The sequence below is a fragment of the Protopterus annectens genome, chromosome 6.part0 (genome assembly GCF_019279795.1).
Source record: "Protopterus annectens isolate FY-2018-M chromosome 6.part0, PAN1.0, whole genome shotgun sequence".
Classification (NCBI taxonomy): domain Eukaryota; kingdom Metazoa; phylum Chordata; order Ceratodontiformes; family Protopteridae; genus Protopterus; species Protopterus annectens.
Genome location: NC_056737.1, coordinates 1,521,768,406 through 1,521,782,858, shown reverse-complemented (window position 1 = coordinate 1,521,782,858; position 14,453 = coordinate 1,521,768,406).

Here is a 14,453-nt window from a genome sequence, read left to right as displayed (position 1 = left end):
CAGCGCAAACTTCTCCCTCCCCCCACCAAAAGGGCAAATATCTATCCCAGCAGAGTGCTGCCCCCCTGACATCTCAGATGCTCAGGTAAGAGCCGCCCTCTCCAAAGCAAAAACACAGCATCAATGGGACCAGACGGTGTCCCGGATGTGTCCTACATGAACTCCAAGAAGAGCTAAACCCAAACATAAAACTACTGTTCAATCTCAGCCTTACTACAGGATATGTGCCCAAAGAGTGGCGTACAGCAACAGTGGTCCCTCTCCATAAAGGTGGTGCCTCAACGGATCCTGGAAACTATCACCCCATAAGCCTGACTAGCTTGGTCTGCAAAGCTATGGAAAGGATCATCATGGACCTCATAAATAAAGATATTGGGGACCTACAGACACTGGATCCTACCCAGTTCGGCTTTGTTAAGGCAGATCCTGCCTCTTAAACCTGGTTGATTTCTTTGAAACAGTCACCAAGGCCATTGACGAGGGGAAGGTGGTCCACACAGCCTACCTGGACCTGACAAAAGCCTTCGATACAATACCCCACTGGCATTATAGATAAGCTCACCAGCTTAAATATAAACCCCTATGTCACTAGATGGATTGCAAACTGGCTCAAGGACAGAACCCACATGGTTAGAATTGCTGGAGCCATGTCAGACTCCAAACCAGTTACAAGTGGTGTCTCACAAGGCTCAGTCCTGGGACCTCTCTTGTTCGGTATATATTTCTCGGAGGTACAGGCCAACACAGAAGGACTGTGGCTGACCAAGTTTGCAGATGACTGCAAACTGGGCCATAATCGACTCTCCAGCCAACACAAGCATCCTCCAAAAGGGCCTCATAGAAACAGACAACTGGTGCCAGAGCCATGGCCTCAAGCTAAATGCCAAAAAGTGTATAGTCATCCCCTTTGGCAAAACCAAAGTGCCCACAAATTACCACATAGGTGGTAATCCATTAAGTACAGAAGAAGTAATTAGGGACCTGGGGACCCAAGTTGATAGCAATCTCTCATTTGACAACCACGTGGCCAAAGTGGTTAGAAAAACATTTTATATAGCCCACCTAATCATGAAGGGATTCACATCTAGATCAGGGGAGGTCATCGTGCCTCTTTACTCATCCCTCATCAGACCCATAATTGATTACAATGCCCCTTTTAGGATGTACCTTACAAGACACCTGCAGCAACTGGAAAGACCCCAAAAGTACCTCACCAAGAGGATCACAGGGCTCAAACAGATGCCATATGCTGCCCGGTTAAAGAAACTCCAGCTCTACTCAGTGGCATACCGCCTGTTCAGAGGCAATCTGTGCCTGACGTATAAAGCCATGTCCAACCCGGAATTAATGGACATGCTGCACCTCAGAAAATCCAAATCCCATCGAGCTACGCACTCGAGAGACTTGAACCTCAGCACTGAAATAAATAAGACATGCTGGAGGGACAGATTCATAACCCAGAGGCTCCCTTCACTCTGGAATAAAATCCCAGTCCAGGTTAGGCAGAGTCCCTCATTGACTCTCTTCAAGAGGAATCTTGATGAGTGGATGGGAGATCGTAGGTTTACCCCGGGTATCACTTCTGTGTCACTGTTAGACAGAGGCACAGTATACTAACCTCGAAAAAGGGCATAGCAAAATAAATTTAAAATGGGTGGCGAAAGCCAAACACATTCTGGCTAGGCTTATAAATGCCCTAGGGCAGATAGCCTAGTATGAACCTATGAACCTATGAACCTAAATACCGGTATACATTTGCCCCCATAGGTTATGCATTCACACACCCCTGTCTGTCCTGACACATAATAACTGCTGATAAAGAGATGCCATGGCCACATACTACCCACTAGTTAGTGACATACATCTGTACAGCATCCCACTGCTTTGTCTGACATACATGACTGTTATAGTGGCCCGGCAGCAGTACATCTGGCAAGTATCTGGACATGACATCTCACTGGGTAAGTACACTAAGCTGCTGGGCATGTAACAAAGCACTGTGCAGGCTACAGGCAGACTGCCTCAACACTTGTCTACATTTTCTATGGGTGAATACACATGCATCTGCATATATAGCAGGCTCTATAGGCATGCCACAGCACAGAGTAACAGACACCTGTGTGAAAGTGCATAACCACAACCAATGTGAACACAGCCACAGCCACATTTGGTAAGCTAGCGTAATATTACAGTATATGGACTATCTGATCAACACCATCCTCATATGTGCCACTCACACACTAACCCTACATATACTGGGCTGCTACCTGAATGTGGTATGGGACATGTGTGTGTTTGGCCCTACAAACATGTAAGCCAATAGGGTAACATACAGTGGAGCAGCATGTAACATCAGATAGAACAGGACCAAGAACAATGACATCTACCACAGTCTGTACACAGGCCAAGGTACATATTCACAATACACACACTGTTGACAATCACCATAAGTACACAGACCTCAGTACTGTACACACAACCACAGAATGCCCAGGTTATGTCCTCAAATATAGCCCCTACTATACATAAAATGTGTAGCAGTTTGATATCTCACTGGCTTATTATCAGATATGATGTCAATAAATATGGTGTACAGAACATATGCACCTCTTACTGCATGACATATGTACAAAGGTTGACAGAGTTCTGGCTGGAGGCACAAACACAGGGCCAATATTGACATGTTGCTGTGATAACCTCATACATTTACTGTTGTAACAGGGTTTGTTGCAACATATGTCCTATGAGGGATATGAAGTCAGTAACTCTCACGGCTGTCACCATCTACTGACTGCAATCCTCACACTACCTTCTGCAGTTCACAGATAGGTGCTCTGTGAGTAACATTAGAAACAAAAGGCACTACACATTTCCCAGTCTGCAGATGACCCCCTACAAATGGGGGTTTTCTCATAAACATAGCACTGACATGACAGGTATTAAAACATGTAGGACAGCCATATCCACACACACCCTGTTAAACCAACATTACTTCAAATGCAGTATAGCAGCACTTACCATCTGTAGTCAAGTCAGGCACATCCCCCTCCTGTGTGTGGCCTGTTTCCACAGTGTATGTTGTTAGAGGTAAATCCCCAATCCATCTGTGATGCTGTTTGCCAAACAGATCTAGTTCTTGTTCACAGTGAATGAAAAGGCCCAACACCAACATGATGTTCCTAGATATTGGATTGTGTTTCCATGCAATTTGCTATGGGAATGTTACCACAGCTGTTTCACATGCAACCGGCTAGAGGAGGGCTGCAATTCCTGCAGAGGCCATCTGCTGATCATGAGCATCACTTACAATACACATGCTGCTGCCTAAGCAAAGCAGGTGTAAGTCTCCACATCCACCAGAGAGGGCGTGAGAGAGGCAGACAAAGGCAAAGATAAGTCAAGGAGGGGTGGGAGAGTAAAACTTAAGCATGTTTGCATCACACAACTACCAGTACATGGTATCAAACCCCTGACTGATTATGTATTGCTATCACATGTCTATGCAGTTATTGGATGTGCCACATAGGTTACATATTGAGGAGCCCTACAAATGTGTATGTGATGGTGAGTAATATCTACAACAGTAATATGGTAGCTATACGGTAGGTGTAGTACACGTGCCTGTCTGCATGAACAGGTGACAGCGTCAACACAGCCACACTCTCTCAGGGACCCACACACATTGACATGCTTGGCAGGGTCAGGAATACAACTCATCACTAGTTAGATTGCCACAACACAGTACTGTGCAGGTATCACATGCACTACAGGATTTATCCAGAGGTTATATGGGCAAAGGGTATGTGGAGGTGTCTGGACATCAAACAGCATATTTCAGTATGCCAGTGGGGGTTGTAGTGAGTGTGAATGTGGTCATAGGCATCATACGCCATACACAGACACAGGGTGCCAGTACTGACATGCATGGGTGCATTGCTTCATGGGTGTGTAGTGGTCAACTGTGCCAGATGGCTATACAAGGCTAGGTGATGGGTATACTTTGACATCAGGCCACATGACAATGGTCTGCAGTGTGGCTCAGGGGTGTAGTGTCTGGATTTGCCCCAACAGGTGGGTATTGTATTCACCATCCAGCCACATGGGTAACTATTGTGTGTGGCCATTGCTGTGCATTTCTTGCCATGTATATGTTCCTTAGTCCATGACATGGATGGTGTCAGGGATGTGCACATGTCCCACATGCATGTACAGTGACATGTGGAACTGTACCTGGTGTGTCTGGCCCATGTTGTGTATACAGATTGTTATCATCAGATGTGCCAGACCTGGCCTCATGTGGTGGGAACTGTTAATGGACAGCAGGTTGACTCTGCACCTACATTGATAGCATGATACTTGTATACCCTGGTGTCAGTGGCATCTGTCCATATAGGGCATGTGTTTCAGGCATGGTATATCTTTTGTGGGTCACATTGTATGGCATCACAGGTGTTGCAGGTGTCCAATGGGGAACATAGGGAAGGTGCACTGTCTCTATGTATGTGCCTATTGGACTGATGGACAGGGTGCCATGCCCTCTGTAGCCCATTACAATCCCACCATGGTTACTATCAGTGGGCAATATGCAGGGTACTACCAACATAGCGGTTGTTGCCTAGGCAAGTGTGTATGTGTATGAGACATGGCTTCAGAGTGTTCTCTGGGTAATACAAGGGTTGCTAACTTTGTTCACCTGACCTTGATGTCACATGTAGGGGTATGGATTTGCACCCCAGCCTCTCAGCTATTTCACATCTGTTATCCCTGTACGGTGGACATTGTGACATATACAAGGGCCACCATATAGGAAATTTGCAAAATCCACTCCACAATGCATCCAGCTGTTACACACTCACAGCCACCTCCACACAGGATATGAATGACAAACACAGACACACACACACCTGCCATGTCTGGGATTAGAACTCCTATCTAGCTAGTTTATTACACTACAGCACTACGCAGTTATATGACACGCCATGGAGATTCCTGGAATACTCATTCCCCAAAGTTGTATTTCACAGTGAATGACATCAGAAGGATTTCCAGAATAGGGCATTTGAATTGTAGTGAGTGTGACTAGCCTAAAAAGTATTGCTCCCTACACAGACATAGAAACACACACAAAATTCTATATCACATTACAGCATTACACTGTTATAGGACACACCTTGGAGAATAGTGGAGTACTCCTTCCCCAAAGCTGTATTTCACAGTGAATGACATCAGCAGGATTGCCAAAGTAGGGCATTTGAATTGTAGTGTGTGTGACTAGCCTAAAAAGCATTGCTTCCTACACAGACATAGAAACACACACAAAAACATCCACAGCTGTCATGTGTGAGAATAGAACCCCTACCAGAGTTCTATATCACACTACAGCATTACGCTGTTATAGGATGTGCCACAGAGATCACTGGAGTACTCCTTCCTCAAAAGTGTATTTCACAGTGAATGACATCAGCAGGCTTGCCAAAGTAGGACATTTAATTTGTAGTGAGCGTGAGTAGCCTAAAAAGGCATTGCTCTCTACACAGACACACACACACACACACACACACACACACACACACACACACACACACACACACACACACACACACACACACACACTTGCCATGTCTGGGATTAGAACTCCTACCTAATTAGTTTATCACACTACAGCAGTACGCAGTTAGGGGACACACCACAGAGATTACTGGGCTATATCTTTCCCAAAGGTGTATTTCACAGTGAATGACATCAGCAGCCTTGCCAAAGTAGGGCATTTGAATTGTAATGAGTGTGACTAGCCTAAAAAGCATTGCTCTCTACACAGAGACACACACACTTGCCATGTCTGGGATTATAACTCCTACTTAACTAGTTTATCACACTGCAGCAGTATAGAGTTATAGGACAAGCCAGAGATTACTGGGCTACACCTTTCCCAAAGGTGTATTTCAAAGTGGATGACCTCAGTAGGCTTGTCATAATAGGGCTATGTGGAGGGATGTGTGTGTGCATGAGCCATAACCCATTCATCTAGAGGTTAACACACCACATGTGGGCACACGCAGGGCTATATTCCACAGGTATGTTTATACAGCTGCTAGATGACTACTTCCTTGTACAGTTATGTTGCACAGCTAGCACTTGCACCACATAGTATGTAATGCTGACGGATATCAGTGGCTAATGCCTACAGTGAGTGACATTTACACCTCATGTGGTTGTAGCCATTTGGTTGTGTGCTGGGTGGGACAGGCCTCATAATTGATGGCTCCTTATCACAGTCAATCTCTTCCATACATCTATGTATGTCTACATTTGGCTTATTATAGTGTGTTGTCCTTGGATATATGTCTGTATTCTTATACACTGTGTGTGCAAAGCATGACTGGTGCATACTGAGGAGTGTATGCACTAACATCTGCAACTGCCAGATATGTACAGTCCACTGTTGTTTGCAGACATGGGCTTCATTTGTTTGTGTGTGTGTGAGCATGCCCAGTATGACCTTTCAGTATGTTGTTGTCTGACATTGCCTTCATTTCTCTAAGTGTGCGAGCATGCCCAGTATGCCCTTTTGTATTGAATGTGCGGATCGATTCCAGGTAGTTTGTACTCTAGTGCAGACCTTTGTGTAGTACACCTACAGGTAGCAAACTGTTTCTGCAGGTATCCATCGATCATTTGGCAATATGGGGACAAACTTCCCAACAAAATCGCTGACCCTATCAGGTCTATGAAACTCAGTAAAGACCATTCCCTCATTGACTCCCAGACAAGAAATTGAGATGGCTCTACAGAGTCCCACAGGAAGAGGGAAGAAAATACATGACACTCATTTAGATCACGGACTGTAAAGAAATAAAAAAAAAGCAATGCTGAGCAACTGGACTATCATCACCAACAACAAGCAGCTAGAAAGACTTCTTGTATCAACACCAAAATTTGTTTTTAAAAAGGGGAAAACATTCATAACTACCCAGAAGGGAAGAAAAAATCCAACAATATCAGGGAAAAAAGGATTTTTAAATGTGGATCACTGGACTGTAGATATCGTGAGCTTATAAGTGGGAAAGTTATTTTAATTGTCCTAATACTAACAAAAATATTACAGCTCTTCTAGAAGTAATTGCAGTAATGAAATGGTAAATTACAAGACACAACGTACACTTTGTAACAGTTTCTATGTTTGAAAATCTATTAACTGCCTAAAAATCCAAATGGCACACCATATTTCTGACATTAAATTAAAAGTTCTTAAGAATCCATCACCCAAACACAGCCCTAATTTCCCAAACTACATGCATTTTATATGTCGTGTGCTGGAAATAGAGGAATGCAAATCCTCCATGGCAACTTAAATCATTTTATGTAAAAGAGAGAACTTGCTTTGCAAGTTCGATTTAATGCCTTCAAAAAGCTAGCACTAAACACCACATGTTCCATTAAAAACATGTTTAACTTAAGGAAACGTAATTGCAAATGTTACTACTAAAGCTACTTTTTTTGTCAGCTGCTGTGGTGCAGTGGTTAGCATTGTCGCTTCACAGCAAGAGGCTTTCTAGTTCCTTTCTTGGTTGGAGCACCTTCTGTGTGGAGTCTGCATGTCCTCCCTGCAATCAACTAAACTTTAAAAAGACATGCAGGTAAGTGTGTGAGTGTGTGTGTACCTTCTTTGAAGGTTGGGCGTCGGGCTGGCAACACTACACCATAAAATCTACTGCCAATCATAAGCAGACCAGTGATCTGCTGTGGCAAACCCTAACTGGGAAAAGACGAAAGACTACTAAAGCTATTTTATGCTGTATGTTTTATGCCATTTTTTTAGGCTATTTTGAGTGTGTTTTAGGTAATCAACCAATCTCTGTGATGTTTTTAAGCATGTTTCATGCTCTATAATTTTCTTATCATACTAACATACTAATAATAAGCTTACTGCATTGGATTCTGGGCACATGTAAGACCAGACTTTAATATGCCCCACAAAAGTGGGTTACTATCATGAACATTAACAGTGTCATATTAAGAGTTAAAGCATTAAGAATTTTACTAGACTTTACTTTTCTAAGTTATTACAAGTATTACAAAAGCAGCACTTCAATCTTGAAAATAGGTTCATTCTGCCTAACGATTCACCCATTATTAAATCTTTTATATTGCTGTCTCTAATAAATAATCTAATTTTACTACTGTATGTACTTTGTTAAAGATGGATTTGAGGCAGCACATCATGTGAAAGCACTTTCTTTTATACACAGGTAACCTTTTTTAAATATTTTGTTAAAACATTTGGATATATTTAAAAACTGATCCCTCAATAATAAAGGGTTGGATTCCAAATGGCAGGTTTTAGAACAGAATTGGTCACTTATTCAAAATATTCAAATAGAGTAAAACCAACTCCACCAATTACATGCCATGTGTTTCATCACATCAAAAACTCATTCAAATAGAGCATAACCAACTCCATCAACTACAGCACACTATAACTTTCATCCAATCAAAACATTGCCCAATGGAACTACCCACTGTTTTAGTGGCTATAAAAACTTATGCTGTTTGACTTTAGTCAAATATCAAAAAAAGCCATTTTATGGCTATGATGCTTATCCATCTTTAAATAAAGCTTTTTTGTTTTCAAAAGAACAAGCTGCATCTTATTCTTCAGAAAGGAGAAGCTGATATAATCAAAGATAAACCTGATAATTTAATTTGGAGTACTACAGGCAAGAAACCTTCAGGAGTAAGAAGACACTTATGGCCAGTCATATTTAATGATTTCTGAATTGTGAGGGGAGTTATAGGTGGAGAAGGCAGGCAAGTAGTCACCAGAATTTGTGGAAAGGGAATTTTTGTGACTGTGACACATATGGAGAAGGGATGAATTTTGCAAAGTGTAAGTAAGGAAAGGCATGTTGTAGAAAACTAAGCTGACAAAAACGGCAAATCTTTTCATTTATCTAAATGATATTTAAAAGTAGAAGGGATTGACTATGTTGAGGGGAGAAAAAAAAGGGCTGATTGTTATAATGGATACTTGACTACGAGATATTTGATATTAAACAAAGGAGATGGTAGATGGGAACTGGTAAGATCTTATTTTTAAAAAATTATATTCATTTTTGAATGTAGTTCTTTATAAGGAAAAATGTAAATTGATGAATTAGCTGTACTGTAAACTAATGGATGTAAAATTTTCTTATTTAAAAGAAAACTCCACCTCAGAACTTTTTCATTGTATCTTTGTTTTCTTCACCATTTTAATGACTCAAAATCACTCCAGGTGCTTCTTTTATAATTTTAATATGCTTCCCACAAAATGGTGGTCGATGAGGCTTGCCAGGGTAATGTGATCTTGTTTTCTTGCTTTCATTTCTATTTCTTAGAATACATTTCAAGGCCTTTTTATATAAGTCATGCTAGACATAAGAAGTGGTGTTGATTTCTCATGCCATTAAGACAGAATAGCAGAAGTGTGAAGCAATGTCATTTAACGCACCTTGTGTAACAAAACTGCTTCTATTTTTCCTTGAGTGAGCCTCATTTATGAGTCTGTCAGAGCTTGTTCTATGTTATAAATAGCAGTTAGCTACTTTCAGCAAAAGAAAGTAGTTAAATAGCAAGCTTTTGTTAAGGGATTCTTTTATAGTTCTAAATGAATTGACAGACCTCCAACCACACATTCATCCCGAGGTGCGAAAACTCTCAGTCTAGTAAATGATCCTTGCTGCATCATGTACAGCTGATAGTTACTACTGTTAAGGGAAATAGAATGCAATGTGTAAGGACTGACTCAGATTCAGTGGGTGTCACTTACAATTGATCTGTGTACCAGATATGCATCCATTTCTGGAAGGATGTCACGAAAAAAAAAAAAACACAACAGACCTTTTCATAAACAGTATCAGTGCACCAAGTTGATAAGGCTGTCACCTGTCTTTCCTTCTTCAGAGCAGGCCTGATTTGGGGAATATGTCCTGTCCATGGGGAAGGGGGTGATGGTGAATGTGTTGGTACTTTACAAGAAAAAATATTTTCTGACTTTTCTCTAAATATCACAGAAATCTTTGATACTACATTTAAGTCATCTTAATATATAAAGAAGTATAAATACCAAGCATTTAAAGCTTAGCGTTTCAATACTCTGATGCTGCATATGTAAATTTGTCAGAAGAGGCGACAACTGTTTTTAAATTTCTAACCAGTCTAATTGATTTGTTTTTCTATGAAAGGCATGCCTACATAGGAAGCAGTTATGAATCAGTTTTAAGTTCTCTTCCTCTCTGCAATAGAGATAGTGTAAAATAGTCATGCAGCTTTCTGTCTTTTTTATAGCAGCAGGTTTAATTGTCCATCGAAGATTGACAGCAGTACCTCACAGGGTGAAATACAGATTTCTCTGTGTCTGTGATATGTAATACAGTTGGAAACAAATTTGCCTGCAAAGTATGTGAGAAGTTAAGCTTAAAAAAATGTAAGTGGATTTTTCCTTCCTTTGATTCCAAGGCAAGGAAGTGAAAGCTTTATACAGTACAAGCAGATTTCTGGTACCTACACAATACTGGAACCATATTGTAGAGAGAAAAGTGACCTAAGGATTGAATTAAACTATAGGAGAGGGTGGAGTTTTCATTTAAGATGTCAGACAAAAGATGCAGAATACAAACTTTTGCAGAAATATATGAAATATGTCAGATGAATAAGAAAGGGAAATATCATTTATGCTAAAGCAGAGGAAAATTGTATCCAAAAATATTGTTAGTTAATAATCCTGATAAAAATAACACAACATTATATCAGTCTGTTTTTCGTTAAGGATAAAGGTATTTTAATAACAATAAGCAAGTTATACACAGGGGAAGGAGAATAACATTTTCAAGACTGAAATGTTTGTGTTACCAAAATACAATACAGCAATCAGAGCAACAGGAAATGTACAATTGAATAGTTAGAATATTATATGTAAGAAAATTTACTTGAACATTTCTTAAAAGAAAACAAGAAACACAAAATAATATTTTTGTATGTTTAGGGAGACATAGTAGCTATATCTTTGCATCAGAATGTGATACTCATAGGTTAGAACAAGGCTAACTGCCCTTGTGAGCCATTTCAAGCCTAGCCAATCACCCCATGTGAGAATCAAACCCTGCACCTTGCGTCTGTAAGGTAAATACCTTAACCATTATGCCATCCTCCCATGAATGGCACAAAATACACTGAACTGATTGATATTGCCAACATTCTGGCAGACAGGTTTAGTGGAAACTTCACCCCCCTCTCACCCCCTAAAGGGCCCATAACCATACCAGAAGAATGTAGGGCCCTGTGTGGTAATTGTTCAGAATTAGAAAATGTGGAATTTTTTATAAACACTACATATAATGCATTTATGTTGACATTGTGAGATTCCAAATTTTACAAGTTGGATAGACAATGACTATGACAGATGATTACAAAGACTAGTTACTAAATCATGAACTTAAGTGCCCACATAGCTGTGACTCTCCCAAAGGATATGGATTGAACAAGGGCACAAATATTAAGGATGCCTTTAACTAAAACTTCTTAAGACATTTTAATCTTTGTGCATACATATTTTAATTGCTTGTGACTGCTTAATATCTGATTGTGATTGACAACAGCCTATTTAATGAGGATAGATTAATACTATGCTTTTAGACATGAAAAAGGAAGTGATTCTGAAAGCTTATTGGTAAATGATTGTACCTCTACCCCTTCGGGATCTTGACCTCCATTAGATTTTCTGTCAGAATTTTCCTTATTTCCACTCATCATATCAACAGCTCAAAAGTTCAACATCCTTTTGTAATCAGGCATGCAGAGATGTCAAAAATAACAGTGGTGGCCACTGAGTTCAAGGAAAATGTTTATAAATAAATTGTTCATACAACCTTTAGATTATCTGAATTCTTACTAAAATTGTTAAAATTGTTAAGTAGCGTGTATTTATTGTTCATTTTAATGTTGTTAATGCCTATTACCTCAATATCATATTGCTATGAACAGACTGAATTGTCTGATGTGCTTAAGTTTGATGATGTAGGGCTGGAATTTATAATTGTTAAATGGAGTCTTGCTTCATAGCTGCATTCTAAATGTAGATGCTATCTACAGCTAGACAACACAAAAGAGGATTACATACATGAGCTATGTGCATAGTCAGTATTTATTTCCATTTAAAAGTGTTAGTCACTGCTAAAAAGTAAAGCACCAAATTGCAGAAGCTGATGCAGAACTATCTAATCTTCAAAAAAGAGAGATGTACAGACTTCTGGATTTAGGCGTCAGTGTTTGCATCTGTGCCCAGGCCTTAAAATCACCCCTTCATGGTAATTCAATTATAATTGTTGATGTTTTCTGCAGTATCTCCAAGGACACAGTGTTAAAGAAATTCTTTATGCTCATGTATCTGTTAGTGAATCCAGCATAAATAAACTGTTAAAACCTCTCAGGGAAATATTTGCTTTGCACATTCTACCGTGCATAATCATGGTCATATGGGCTGAAATAGTCCTTCACCCTAGTTTCACTACCTTTTTCTCTTTGGCTTATGGGAAATGGGAAATGTGTCAGATTTCATATTTGAAAGGGAACTTTTCCAGTTTTCAGAACAAACAATTAGTTCTGCTAAAGATCTCAAATCTAAACTTCAAGTCATTGCCAGACCTCAGTCCACACAGGCTCCTTCCGAAGTAAGAACTCCATTTCCTTTAGTCAATCAGCCATTTGAGCCAATACATCACAGACGTAACACAAGTGCATATGGATTAAGTCATCCTTCTATTACAACCATTTAATAGTATCTTTCTTGTAAATTGTACTTTACTTTTACAATAATAAATTGTACTTTATTTTGTCTATTCTCTTCATCAGCTGGTGTTAAACAATTATAGATTTACATTGCATTTGTAGTTATATTCTTGTTTTCTTCAATACAGTGCTGGAGACATTATTATTGACTTCTTAAAGTGCCTTTGTATTCTGTCCTGAAACTGAATGATTTTTTTTATTTCTGCATACAGCAAAATATGAGCAGATGTGCTTTACTTCTGTAGCAAGCAGTTCTTTGTGTCTGTACTAAATTCATAATCCTTATGATTAGTTCCTCAGAAAAAGGATATGCCCAAATAAGTGGTGAATCATCACCAGCTAACAATAAACATTTATGGAAAATAAATATAGGTATCAGTGCTGCTAGTGCCTGATTATATCAGCAGTAGGTAGTGATCAGAAATCATATTTATTTGTAAGGTTACACACTAGCACACTCCTGCTCTAAGGTGTCTGAAATACAAGTCTCAATATACAATTAAGCCTGTTTTAAATGTGTATAATCTCTTGACTCTCCTTGTCGCATTCTTTCTTTGAGATACAGAAAGACCTGAAATTAGGAGCAAAGAGCACTTATACCTGACTAAAACTAGATACGGCTGACAATGATTCAGGAAGCTCTAATCACTATATGTGAACAACGTCTTTCAATGCAAGCTGTTTGTGCCTAGTGGAGGCATCAGTTGAACTATCACATTAAACAAACAAAAAATTGTCCATCTTCTGTCTGTGCTGGTCATCTTCTTATATATCTTGATGTTGTATGCATAACATAACCAGAAAATCATGTACACCTTGTGCAAAAAGGCATGGGAAACAGCCTTGTTACTTTTGCTGTACATGGTTCTAGTGGATCTTAAAATGTGTTTGTTGTTCTTTCCTTTATAATAAGTTATATTTGCTTACCCAGCCATACGCTAAGTAAGTTACTCCACCAACCAGGCATCAGCACTACATTAGATTACTTATGGCAAGGTACTACTAAATACAGGGTGGCTCTGTAAAGCTACATTGTGGATATGGAGCATGCCAGAGTGACTTGTTATTTATTCATGAAGACTCTAATCTGCCACTTCTTTCTGAACCGCCGACAGTGGCATTAGCCAATCACCCTCAGCAGTTTACACATTGAGCTGCTTATCTTATTTTGAATCTCACTTTATATGATGATTGGGGGGACTTCTTCTTTCTTATCACTGTGATCATTTAATGAAGTAACTTCTCTATCCAAGGCTTCCCCAAACTTTAAAATGGACTGTATTGTCCTTAATCTTCTTTACCTAACAGATTTTAATAGCCTTATGAATTCATCAGTTTGAATTCACATTAAATCATTTTACATTTCTGGTTTTAACATGGCTTACTGACCTTGTATCTTGACCACTGACAAGGTCCATTTAAATGAAGCAACGTTTCCTAGATTGCCAAAATATTTGATCTGATTAATAATTTAATCACCTTATTAGCATTTGATAACATAGACTGTGCTCTGTAAACAGTACAGAAATGGAACTATTGACAGTGCAACCAATGTAACTCCACCATAACTGAAAGAGGTGGAGGAACCTGATTGTGTTATACTAGTAATCTATTTCTGAATGAGCTGT